General features: G+C 36.9%; 1 protein-coding gene across 2 annotated transcripts in view; it reads left to right on the forward strand.

The window, feature by feature from the left end:
• The first annotated feature begins 2,831 nt into the window (after window positions 1-2,831).
• The window catches only part of LOC145778667 (uncharacterized), a 39,638-nt gene continuing 28,155 nt past the window's right edge, over window positions 2,832-14,314 (forward strand). For both annotated transcript variants that reach the window (XM_082590208.1, XM_082590209.1), the window contains exon 1: window positions 2,832-2,919. The gene's annotated coding sequence lies outside the window, so the exon portion shown is untranslated. The remainder of the gene's footprint in view (window positions 2,920-14,314) is intronic.

Consider the following 14,314-nt stretch of genomic DNA (forward strand, 5'->3'; position numbering starts at 1 on the left):
GTTATTCACTGCTTTTTTTATGCAAGCAACGAAATCATTATTCGTTTTTCACTAATCGATTTTTAGGAGAACTGCTGGATCATTTTTTATTGTTCACTTACTTCGTCGTGAAAACGAATTTACGAGATTTAGTTTTCAGATCACTATCCGACCTAGTCCCCTTCCGGTTATCGAACTTTAAAGGATTAAGGGAAATTTTGCGGTAACACAGTTCAGAAAAACCATGCCAGTGAGAGTGGAAAAACCTAGAACATCACATAAGTAAGGCGAAAGAGAAAATTGAATTGAGTCCTGTCTTTTTCATGAGTTACCAAGGAGGGTGGGGGGACTTATATACCAGTCCCAGGTATACAAGCCCCCCTACCCCCCTTGGTAACTCATGACAAAGACAGGACTCAATTCAATTTTCTCTTTCGCCTTAGTTATGTGATGTTCTAGGCGTTACCAGTGAGAGTCGTTAACAGTGTTGCCAACCTTGCGGTTTTCCTGCAAGTTTGGGCTTGTTTTTTTGAGTTTGCGGGTTGCTTGTTTTTGGGCTTGTTTTTTTCCCCGGTTTTTGTTTTTGACAGTGAAATTGCAAGATTTTATTGTAGTCAACATTGTATTCCTTCTTTTCAAGATAAATATTGCTTAGAATGGCGTAAACCAGTGTTTCTTAAACTTTTTTAGTCCATCGCCCCCTTTTCGTTATTGAAATAAAATTTCGCCCCCTAATTCTGTCAAGTAAAATAAACATTGATAATAGAGTGATAGACAAATTTAGTTTTAGGAATTTAATCAACGAAACTGACAGTAACATAAATACCGTACATGATAATGTTCAATGGGATAGGTGAGCTTGGCGACTTTTACAAAGTTTTGAAATGTTTGGCGACATCTTCGTAAGATAGAGTCGAAGATCATGCCGTTTATGAACTAGCAAGCGTTTCTTTGCTTTGAAAACATCAATGCCACAGCCGAAAACCCCTTTTCAACCATATATGAAGTAGAAAACGACAAAATCCACATTCTAGCTTCTTTCCAGAGAAGCTCATATTTGCCAGCAACCTGGCACCAAAATAAATCGTATCGATCATTTTTGCATTTCACTTGACTCATCATCTGTTTGCATATCAATGAACTGCTCTTGAAGTTCCACTTCTTCTACATGTAGGTTCGGTAGAAAATGGTTGTAACACCCAGTTTGAAACATGGAAGTCCACGAGATCTGGAAAGCGAAGTTTCATGTCTTTATGAAACATGTCTAAATGTGAGCAGTATTTTTGCCGTTGTTCTTCTGTAATAACATTCTCGCTCAAATTGGGAAACTGAGTTAAGACATTTTGACTTGCACTTATCTTGTTGTTGACGTATTTTATCACAATATTCAGTGATTCATGCAGTTCAGGACTGAGATTAGGCTACGGGCAACCAAATGCTGACGGTGAATTACACAATGTATTGCAAGTCCAGGAATTGCTCTTTTCATCAGTGCAATGAACCCTCGATGCTTTCCAACCATTGCCGGAGCACCATCAGTTGCGCATTGTAGAATATTCTTCAGTGGAATCCCCTTCTCTTCGTAGAAGTTTTTCACTGCATTTAAGATGCTTGATGCCCGAATATCTGTAGGAAGACTGAGCGCAAAAATCCTTTCTTCTTGTTCTCATATTATGAACAAAACGCACATAGGCTCCAAGCAGCAGCGATACATTGTCAGTCAAGGTAGAATCATCTATTTGCAGTAAATGGTTTGCGCGTTGGACTGTTGTTAGCGCGTTGGACTGTTATTGGTGGTTTGATAAATTCGCTCCCTTCGAGTGTTTTCGCCCCCCGATCGCCCCTTTGATTTTTTCGCCCCCCTGGCGCTCAAAATCGCCCCCAGGGGGGCGATTTCGCCCACTTTGAGAAACGCTGGCGTAAACAAATGTCATTCTTGAAATAAACGTGATGTATGGACTGCAAAGGTTGTATTGAAAATTTTGAATTGCTAAACTGCAAGTTTTACGCTAATTGGTATTGGTTGCAAATTATTTGGCTTGTTTTTGTGCTGATCTTCCATGTTTTGGGCTTGTTTTTTAGATTCACTTGCTTGTTTTCAATTAACAACCTGACATCACTGGTCGTTAAATACGCAAATACAATAAAATACAATATTTTTAGTAATTGCTATTCATTGCTTTTTTTAAGTATCGATAGCGGAAAGTTATTGCTTTTTTGGGCACTATCGAATAGTGGAATAGTCATTGCTTTTTGACTAACGACTTCCCACCCTGATCGTAGTTATGAACCTGGATTAACACATTGTTGTGTTTTTTAATCTTTTTTGCACTCTGACCTTATAATGTTTATTCAATTCGTGTTTAGTTTTCTTCAAACAAATCCTTTCCTAAAATCGTTTCCACTTTGTGTTTGAACGGATAGGCTGCAGATTACAGAACCTGCGTCCTGCGAGCGTGAGGCTGTGGCCTGTGACCTTCAGATTGAGAATTCACAATTAGCCCACACAGGGATCTACGAGTTTGTGACGTAATAGAGCATTGCACTTTTTTACCAGACGGCGTTTGCTCAACGATCCATGACACCTTACGAAACTTTTTTTCATACCAACTAGTTCGTCAGGAGTAAGATTAGGTGGGCGCAGTGAGTAAAAAAAAGTTATGGAACACAGAAGTTTGCAAAACATATATCGCAGCAAGCACTTGCGATATGTAAATTCTTGTAGATTTTTGTGTCGAATGTAGCCGAACTTCAATAATTTTATGATGATGTGTTTGCAAACCAACTTGACGTTTGAATTATTTGCAAAATAATCTTTCAAATAATTCAGTTCAAATATTATAGATTCCTACATTAAGGTCATGCACAATGATAGCTTTGTTGTGGGACTAAAATTGCGACTGATATTGGAAGCCTGAACTTTATGCATCAATATGAGGGGTAAGTGACAGCAACTTGTACTTTTTGATTGGTGGTAAATTTGGTAATGCATGGACCATTTTTCTGCTAGCCTTCGTTATTGTCATTATAATCGTTGACGTTGACTAATAATTTTGAAGTTATGTTTGTAAAATCTGCCATGAAGAAGGAAGTGTAGCATATCCCACTGTTGCAATAGGCCAGGGATGGCGAACCACTGACTTGCAGAGAAGATGCAACAGCAAGTTTCGCATTAACATGTAGTTTCGCATTAACATGTAATTAAATGTATGACCCACTTTTGCTTTTTCAAGGATTAAGGTCTCTTTTGTGACCCATGCACTAAAAAAGGTTCGCCATCCCTGCAATAGGCTGTATAAAAATAACAAACCTTTTGGCGTTTCTAATTTTTAAAGTTTTAAGACACAGGAAAACTATACATAGTATTGCGTTATTGCGTATCACTTTACTTTCAAAATCTTTTTTTTATAAATTTTTCTTGCATTCTGTTAATTTTTTTCAAAAGTTTGTTTCAAAATTTTGAACGCTGTAACTCGTTTTGAAATTGCAATATTCTTTTTAACTTGTTCAGTGGTTTGTAGAATGACAGTTCCATGATCTGCTAAATGCCAGATAGGTAATATAATGGATTGTTTGATCTCGCTAGTAGAAAAGTCGGTGTCTGATTGACAAAACATCTGAATAAATGTAAAAATGAGATATCCAGCGATAATTTAGCAGAACAACACTATGCTATTTTTTAACAAACTCTTTGTTGTTTTGTTTTTCGGCTGTTACCGTCTCATGGTGGTTTACTTTAATCAGCTATTGTCACCAGGTGCTTTTGTTTCCGTGAAATTAGTCATGAAGTGACTGAAATTGGGTGAAGCAAAGGTTGCAAACATGCTTTGTTTGTGCAGTCTTTCGAGAGTTGTTAGTTAATCCACCAGTCGGGCTGATGGAAGCAAAAGTTGAAGAAATTAATGAGCAAAAATTGCGTTTTTATTTTTAAAAATATGTGAAATAACGTTAGTTTGACGAAGCAACATTGTTAAGTGAGTTCACACGTTTCTATAAATGCGTAACTCTAAGCTTTATGCCTAATTGAACGTTTACTGTTATCTGTGCCAATTCGCTGTAAACAACGTTGTTTCACGTTGTATAGTGAGAAGGTGATGGATCAAACGTTTTCATGCACTGTGCTGAGGAGTTCCAACAATCTTCCGTTCTGGACTTTTCGATAAACTAGATAAAACATTCCTTGCTGTTGCCAGTGTCACATTCCCAGCCAAAAATATTTGTCCTTTTTGCATTGGTTTAACGTCTGTAGACATGAAATTAATGTAAAAAGGCGTATGTTGCTAGCTCGATTCGTTGTTTCAACTGTCAATGTGCAATGTTCTTTGGTGACATACATCCAACTGCGATACCAGGAACAAACAAATTGAAGATAGCTAATTGTGTGGATTTAATTTAAATAAAACACGCTTTTGTTCGTTGAAATTACAGGCTATAATAAATGGCTTCTGCAGTCGTATATTTTCTTGAATTGCATTAATTTAATGTGTTACAACAAATTACTTTTTTTTTATAAAGACCACAGGCGCTCGCCTTTACATTTATAAAGTATTTTTGGTTTAAATCTTTTCTCAGTGATTTTTTTCTTACTTTTTACGTTGAAAACCTACAAAAATCCAAACGTTGAGTGCTGGAATAAAAGTTAATTTACTCAATAATAATATTTCATTATTACAAAACCTTGCACCACAGGCTAAAAGCGGTATGCAGGTAACGCACGACGTTTACTTTGTCACTAGATTTACAAAGACAAAAAAAAAGGTAACTTTAGTGGGTTTAATATGTTTTATTACAAAGAGATGTAACAATGTAACAAATCAACTCAAACGTTTTCGGCACGTACGTGTGTCTTCATCAGGAATTACTTAAATCTGCAATATACGTAAAATGAAAATTTTTAAGATAAATCTGACTATGCACTATAACTGCAACTATTTACTATTAACTATAACTATTTACAAAGCCTTAGGCCTAATGTAGAAACACACCACTCGCATGAACGAAATATCGTTTTTAAGCTTCGCCGCCATAAAAATACAGCTGCAAAGCTAAACCACTCGATACTAATTTGATTAGGCTATATTTTTTGTTATTGGCATATATTTTATCTTTCTTGATGGAAAATACGTAAAATGCACTTAAAATATTATTTATAGGTGTTTGGTTGAGTTCAATTTATTGATTATGTAGTTTGTTTAGTAACTTTCGCTTCGTCTGGTTTGAAACGCTTTTATGTCGGTTTCTCTTGCAATCATTGGTTATGTCACAAAAGTAAAAGTTGGATATAAAACTCAAAGTGAACTTCTAGCTAGTCTTTTTTCGTAGTAGTTGCGACTAGAAAACTGGACGTCAGTTTTTCTCATTGGACTACCAATAAAATTTCAATAACTCGACAGAAAAAAAATCTTAGCGTTAAAGGATTGTGAAATGTTGTTGCATTTTTTAATGAAATTTTCTTAATTGTTATGATTTATTGATGGACCTAAAAATTTATCGATTTTCTATGTTTTGTTACGTCACTCCACTCGTTTGACTTTCTTGTTTACGCTTTCTTGCGCCCTGGCCGGATTAACCCGAAATATACTGAGTATCTACTGGAAGAGCAGCAGCAAACCTATGCTTTCATCATCTTAAGACAGGGAGACACATATGGAAAGGAAGTGAATCACCGTAGCTCATCTGTCATCTTTGGATCAGAAACGAAGCTGCCGCATCAGAATCTTCGATCGGAATATCTTGACTGAAAAATTAAAAAGATTTTTTTTCTAATGAAAAAATGAAATATAATTTTTTTTATTAATTACAATGCTTTTGAACCGTTGGACCACTATAATTTGCTAAAACACGCTGCAGGAATCAAACTGGGTGTTATGCATATGATATTATTTTGAGATATGACAACTGCGTACTTGTAGGCTACTGGACGATGATTATGTTAAGTAATTATCAAAACGTCTCTTCGTCTCCATAAAGGTTGGTCCTACATTGTTGAACACTACCCTTTAGCTAAATATGGCTGAAAGAGAAGCGCAGTGATTAGGAAAATTGCTAAGATACTGTGGGCTTACAGCTTACTCTAAACCTTAAAGATCTAAAAAGATGTTTGGTAACATATTTACGATTTTTAGATGTGTTTTGACATCACCTTACGTTGATCAGTACACAGCACACTTCGATGACGTAACGTAATTGTTCACTTTTGACTACATTGATGGAAAGCTAATACCCAAGAGAATATATTAGGCCGTTGGTATCAGATAAACAGTTGCTGGCCATCTCATAAAAATGTGTGGCTGGAGCTCTTGATCAAGTTAATAACGCCAATGAACAGGACAAGCCAAAACTTTTGGACCACTTCATGCTAATGGCTTTTTTTTCATGGGATTTTAGCAGGGTATTAGAGAATGTGGTTTGCGTTTTTAACGCAAAGATGGTTTACAATGGTGAATCTTTTACTAAACTGACTACAAAACACTGTTTCCGCTAAAGTGTTAGATCGGAGACGTAACTGGACAAGGGAAAAACTACTACCTGGCACTGTTGCAGTCTAACTTTAAAAACGAGACCCTTTTCACTTCTACTTCTCGTGTAGGTTCCTTCACCTACTCTTGCACACCAGGCACCAACCACCGATTACGTCACTGTAGACGTAGAGAGTGCTGCTTCTTTATCGTTCTCATCGCCTATTGAGTGATTTGCTGCAGACTACCGACAACTGCTTTCTGGTTAAAATTATTGTTTGTAATCTTAATCAACTGGATTGTTGCATTTTCTAATTTGACACAAAAACTAGGGGTGCTTCTTGATTTAGGGATAACATCTTAGAAAATAAAAACAAAGCATGTGCATTAAAGAATTTTATCACTGAGCAAACGCGTTATTTTTTGGGTGCATGCAAAAATAAAAGGAAAAGGCATAGAGTAAGTGTCACCATGCTGGATAGTGCACAGGTACATCAAATGTAGTTCTTTCCATAATTTGTGTTATATTTACGTTAAGATCTCAAAAATTCGATTGTCGTAAGGGTTCGCAGTAACTCGTTTATTGTTAGCAAGAAAGCTGGAACAACGTTTTCAATGTAAACTTGGCCATCTGAGATGAATTTTGTTCTAACTCTGTGTAAACACGACTTACTGCTTTCCAAGTGTTTTTTCTTTTAATTTATTGGAAATGTGTTTTGTCATCTCCTCCTCAAGAAAAAACAGTTAAGTAGTTGCAGCATGTCATGTAAGGTAGTGTCGCGAGGTTAAGATAGTTAGTCATAAATATTCTTCATGAAGTCTTCTCATCTCGTGCATCTAATTCTATTGCGCGTCAATTTAATTAATACCTCGAGAAGTTGAAATCCATTTACCTTGAACAACGCAAATGGAATCGAGCTTCATATCTCATAGTTTCTGCAACATTTTTGGCTTTGAAAGCTATTAATAAAGGTATATTTCTTCGGAAAACCTATACCATATGCAGTGACTTCAAAACTGAGGTAGAGAAAGTGATTGGGCTTGCTGTCAATTCAACCATGACAATCAAATCTGGCTAAACAATGTCCTTCAAAAAATAATAATCGGCTAGTTTTCACTCAATCAAATTTTTTTAACAATATCACGTTTTTAGAATTTTTGTATTGAAATTCTGTACCTTATAAACGATCAATGCTTGGATCTCTTCAGTAAAACAGTCAATTTTGTTTATCGATTTTTTTCACATCGTTCATGCATGCAACGGCGTAACTAAAAATTAGATTTGAATTGGAGATAAAGTAATCGTGTTTAAACTGACCCAATCGACCACAATTTTAGTGTAAACTACCGGTTTTTTGGATGCCAGAAAGTCAATTTGTCTCTTTATCCAGTATGTTATCTTTTACGATAGAAGTTTGTCAGCAAGCTTAGCTGTAAAATTACAGAAAATTCCGTATAAATTGACAACGCCTGAGACGTGACTTCAATTTAATAGAGTAACCTACTTGTTCTATTCGAACATTAAAAAGTTTTAATTGTAGACTATGGCCAATAGGGTGGGCCGTTTTTGACTTTTTTTCGAAATTCAAAAACGGCTAGTCATAAAAAGTGGCACATGCATGAAAAAATTACGTGTGCAAAATTTCATCAGTTTGGGGGTGCATCTTCTGCCCCGCAGGGGGTCAAACTTTCAATTTTTTGAAAAAAAATGGGAAATTTCACTTTCCGTTTTAACATAATTTTTTTTATAATTTTTCTACTGGCTAGTTATAAATTGTAAGTGGGATGTACCCAGAACTTTCCTATGTAAAGGCATGTTCGAAGCTTAAGGTTTACTGCCCCCGCATCGACGACCAAAATGCTGAATTTTCACCCATTTGAGATGCTATTTTGTCATTGCTCAATAAACAAACTTGTCACAAAAGGGCGAGATGGTTTTAACGCTGTACGCTCATTTATGTTTTGTCCATTAACTTTGCAGGATGATACGAATGAGGTACGAACATCAGTACATATTTATGATAAAGCGATACAAAAAAAATGAATAACGTTTTGAAGTCAAATTTTAGAGGTGGGCCTAAATTTCAGCAAAATTTGGACCAAATGAATGAATCTGCAAAGCAAAAATATTTGAAATCGGTTGTTGTAGCCTGAGTGCTCCAATTTTCTGCAATGTACTTGCCCGCAGGAAAATCGTGTCCCTGTTACAGAACAACAGTTCCTTCTTGATCAAAGAACAACTCGCATAATGGTGATTGATAAACATGATAAATCGGCCACAAAATCTAATTTTAAACGTTTTCCGAGGAGTCGCGAGATCAGAACAATTCCGTTCTTTACGTGAAGACCCAGGAGCAGGCACAAGTAGCGCTTTGGTTAAAACACCTTTAACTTCTTATGCAAGCTCAGAAACTTTGTCATCCAATGAAGAACGCTGCGAAGATTTTGATTATCAACAGTTCAGTTCAGTTCAGTTGTTTTTTTATTTCTGACCATCATATCAAAACAATACACGTCAACATAGCAAAGGTCGAGAAAAAGGTAGAAGCGACAAAACGCGAACGTTAAAAACGTGCTTGTGACCGAAGTAAGTTATTGAGTTGAAAAAAAATTTGGCACGGTCGCAACACCTTCAGAAAAATTTAAGATATACAAAGAAAATAAAAAAAAAAGAAAATGTTAAAAAAACAAAAACAAATAAATTTAGGCTATAGCTTTATTAGCCCACATGGCTTTAGCTGATATATTTAAGATCAGTATGGACAGTTGCTATGAAGATCGGCCATGGTGCGTTATCAAGAGTGCTGATGGTCTTAAGGGGAACACGTCTTGATGCGTTTAGCTCATAGCAAGAAGAGCAAGGCAGGCAAAGAAAACCCCACAAAGAAATCCTACCACGGGCAAAGCCATTTCAAGCGCAACGCACCATAGGCCTTGCACGACTCACAAAATAGATAGGCTATAACTTGACGACACTGAAAACAATGACAAAAACAAATAAAACAAACTAGCAAAAACAACATCATCATCTTGCGGAAATTCAATTTTACCCAAGGAAGTTATGTCTTGCAGATATCAAGCGTGCTTTGATAAAAGTTGCGTTGATAAAGCGATAATTTTAAACCCCAGTCAGCTAAACTCGTCACTTCCACACTGATCCAACGTTAGCAAACGTTGAATTAATGCAAAAACGTCAGGGATCGCCAGCTGGGATGTAGTAGTGGCATGTCACAGTAATATGATAAATTTGGGTTACCGTGTATATGTTTTACACGTTAAACCATAACAAAAGTGATAAAGAAATCCAATTTGGCATGTTAGAAAAATAGATAAATAATCAGACAATAGCATGACGATCCAGTCCAAGATATTGATATATATAAAAGCAACTGGTTGGAGCACATGGCCACCGCTTCACCGAAAGATGGCGATTGGTCGAAGAGGATGGAAAAACTTCTGAAGACTCTGTAGAACTTCTGTGGACAAAAAACACAAGAACCAGAAGGCCAGTAGGAGTACTTACAACCATACTATTTTGCTAATGAATCTACACACATTGGCCTATCATTTCTGGGCAAAAAAAAATATTAGTATGTTTGGTGCAAGTAATACTTAGATAGGATCATTTTAAGAAAGATTTAACTTGTTCATTTTTGATTTAAAGCCTTTTACAGTTTTACATTCATTTCTTATAGTGGGGGGAAGCTTGTTCCAAACTGTTGGCCCCATGTACCGTATTGACCCAGTTTTGCCTTACCCAGTTTTGCCAGTTTTGCCTAACCCAGTTTTGCCTTGGAAAACCCCAGAAAAAGCAAGGTTACTTCCAGTTTAGTAGTATTTGCTGAATCATGCGATCGTACTAGTATTTCCGATAGGTCTGCAGCACTTATTGCTTCATCATTTCTACAAGATGCGGGAGTTGTAACGGATAGCGAATCTCAATCAGTCATAGATAAAAGCAAAGTGAGCAGAGCGAGGAAAAAAATGAGGTTTACAACTCAAATGGAAAGTAGGCCTATCATGAGCATAAATTTGCAAAGCATATATTTTGATGGCCGAAAAGATTAAACTATCAAACAAAATGAAATTGCTGGGCGACTTCGAAAACATTTCGCAGTTGAAGAGCACAATACTTTACTTGAGGAGCCAAGTTCTCATTTCAATGGTCATTTTACTGTAGCCAACTGATCTAATGTGTCAATAGCTACCGGGATTCTTGAATATCTTGGATCCAATAAAATTAGCTACGATAATGTAATGGCAATTGGATGCGATGGAACCGCAATAAACACAGATCAAAAAGGCGTCGTGATAAAGCTCCTGGAAGATCATTTCCAAAAGCCACTTTAATGGTTAATATGCCTACTCCATAGTAATGAATTGCCTAATTAGGCATCTTATAAAAGATATGGCAATACTAGCAGACCTGATAGCTTCACTGGGCCCATTATAAAGCAGCTAGCCACTGTCACACAACCAGATGTTGTAAAATATAAAGCAGTTCCGGCACCAGAGATTGAAATTGATGAAAATGACCTCAGCACTGACCAAAAATATCTTCTACACATGCATTGCACAGAACAGTGAAAATTGGAGATATATCAATTCATTTCGCTTATAGGAGTCCAGGTATGATGAACCACTCAAGATGGTTAAACACAGCCAATAGAATTCTACGTTTATATGTTGCATCTAACGCGTCAGCTGTATTGGTAGAACGTGTGGACTATATTATGAATGTTTATATTCCAGTATGGTTTGCCATTATAAAGAAAAGCAATTTCACTAATGGCCAAAAACATTTCTTTAAAATTCTACACTCTGCTCAGAAGCTATCGAATAAATCTCGCAATATCCTCAACAAAGTAATATAGAGGAATATGTTTTATGCCCACCCTGAAAACATTTTGATTGCAATCATATGTTATACCAAAGAGTATGTAAGGAAACTAGGATGGAGAAGAATTTTCAATTTAAGAATATTATCACCTCACAGCACTCGTCAGCAAAAATTCACCCTGTCAATATTGCAGTTCAGTTCCGAACGTTACTTTGAGATGATAGACTGGCAAAATATTCCAGTTATGGAACCCCCCCAGCGATGTGTGGTGTTGACAGCAATGTGATAAAAGAGCACATCAAAACAAAGATGCCTTCACAACAGTTGTTTTCTACGTTTTCTCTGCCACACACAACAGATGCTCATCACGTGTGGTGGATAGCGTTGAAAGAGATGGGTAGCCTACATTAAAGCAATATTACAATCAAGGAAAAAAAAATCCTAGGTTCCAGTCGAAACAAGATTTTATGATTCATTAGACTTCAGCCAGAACTAAATTTGAGCAAAATCTGGGGAACTGGCTAAAAGACCTTGTTGTTTGTTGTATTTTTGACACAATTTCGTTTTTTTTTTGTTAACACAAGTTCTTTTTTATCGTTACATTGCTGTCAAACAAAGTTTACTCCTGTATGTGGTTCTTGTAGTAGCCTATCAAGTGAACGTTTAATGGTTTTTAATGACCATTTGTGTAAACAAGATCATGATAACAATTCACGTGGAACTGTACAGTACATTCCATTTACGGAACCTGCAGATCATATTTAGTCTGGGAGCCTACGACAGAAGATTTCACCCCATAAGGTACAAAAGGTTTGACCCCTTGAAGTTACTGGGGTCAACCATGTCACTCACAAAAAGTATGGAAGATTGACCGCACCGGGTGGATCTGGACCCTAGAGCCCCCTAAAAAGCCCAAAAAGGGGGTTAATTTCACCCCATAAGGTACATGGACCAAACTTGGTGAAAACGAAGTTCTATGTCAGGACATCACAAAAATATCAAATCTAACAATACTTTCGAGTGGAAAGGTGATGTAAGACTCCCCCCAAAGTGACCCCCCAGGGGGTTAATTTCACCCCATAAGGTACATGGACCAAAGTTGGTCAAAACGAAGTCTTATGTCAGGACATCACAAAAATATCAAATCTAACAATATTTTCGGGTGGAAAGGTGATGTAAGATGCCTTCAAAGTGACTTCCCTTAATGTGACCCCCTCGGAAGGTTTATTCCACCCCATAAGGTACATGGACCAAAGTTGGTCAAAACGAAGTCTTATGTCAGGACATCACAAAAATATCAAATCTAACAATATTTTCGGGTGGAAAGGTGATGTAAGATGCCTTCAAAGTGACTTCCCTTAATGTGACCCCCTCGGAAGGTTTATTCCACCCCATAAGGTACATGGACCAAACTTGGTCAAAATGAAGTCTTATGTCAGGACATCACAAAAATATCAAATCTAACAATATTTTCGGGTGGAAAGGTGGTGTAAGATGACTTCAAAGTGACTTTCCTTAATGTGACCCCCTCGGAAGGTGTATTTCACCCCATAAAGTACATGGACCAAACTTGGTCAAAACGAAGTCTTATGTCAGGACATCACAAAAATATCAAATCTAACAATATTTTCGGGTGGAAAGGTGATGTAAGATGTCATCAAAGTGACCCCCAGAGGGTTTATTTCACCATAGAGTACATGGACCAAACGTGGTCAAAACGAAGTCTTCTAGGCCACCACAAAATATCAAATCTAACAATACTCTCAGTTGGAAAGGTGATAAAAGACCTACCCAAAAGTGAATCTCCTCCTATAGTTTAATTTACTTCATCCCTTTCTCGAACCAACCTTGGTGTAACGAAAGTGCTATGCCAGGACAGTACGAATGGATTAAATTTAAAAATATTTTTATATAGGTTTTGATGAAATACATTCACAAGCTGTCCCATGATGCATGAAATGGAACTATAGCCTACTTTACAAAAAGTTTTTGTATAAATCATATTAAGTCAATCGAAAAAAGGCAACAGGACATCACAATACATGGCTTTGTAACACCAAAAACAGAAAGTACACAAGAAGCATATAGGCTACAGTAGCCAGAAAATTGATCCAAGATCTTGATACCACCACTAAATGTGGACTTAATCGAACAACTGACTATCCAAATCAAAACGTTTCGAAATGAATCATTTGGAACGTTAATTTAGGCAGTAATGAACATTTTCCAGCTGCTACAATAAATAACCTAATAAACCCAATGCAGTAAATTTTTGTTTAATGCCATTTGCTTCATGTCTCCAATCAGTTATCGTAACTGTTCATTCATAAACAGAGATTGTTCGTGTAAATGTAAACGGTCGTTTCTTTATTCTTCATTGTCACTGCTGTCGCTTTCACTTTCTTCATCTTATTCTTCAGATTCATACAATTCTCCTGTTATATACAGAGATAAAGCAAGCTGTCTGCGATGTACCAGCCTCAAGCAATGTGGTTATCCGCACGTCTGACACTGACTGTCTTGTAATTGGCTTAGGTTGCTATGGAACTTTTGATCCTTCATTAAAGATATGGATAGAAGCTGGCTTGCAAAGCAATAACACGCAGCGGTACATCAACATCAACCAGCTGCATAGGCCTACCGCACTTGGAGTGACGATTTGCAAGTGTTTACCTGCATATCATGCCTTTACAGATTCTGATTACACCTCGTCATTTAGCAGGAAAGGGAAAGTGCGGCCGCTGAAATTACTCCAAGGAAACCACGAAGCGCAGGCAGCTTTTAGCCAACTCGGACACGACAAAGAAATTAGTGAAGACACTATCATCGCCATAGAGAACTTTGTGTGTAACATGTACAAAAACAAGAAAATTAATTATGTCAACGAAGTCCGTTTACAAATGTTTTTAGACGGCTACAAACCCAAAAAAGAAAATGAAAGGATATCATGCATACCAGAAGCTACTGTAGATAGTAGTACTCTACCACTTTGTTTACGAGTACTTCTCCAGAAGACAAGGCGCACACATCTCATCAC

This window comes from Aplidium turbinatum, chromosome 10 (assembly GCF_918807975.1).
Source record: "Aplidium turbinatum chromosome 10, kaAplTurb1.1, whole genome shotgun sequence".
NCBI classification, from domain to species: domain Eukaryota; kingdom Metazoa; phylum Chordata; class Ascidiacea; order Aplousobranchia; family Polyclinidae; genus Aplidium; species Aplidium turbinatum.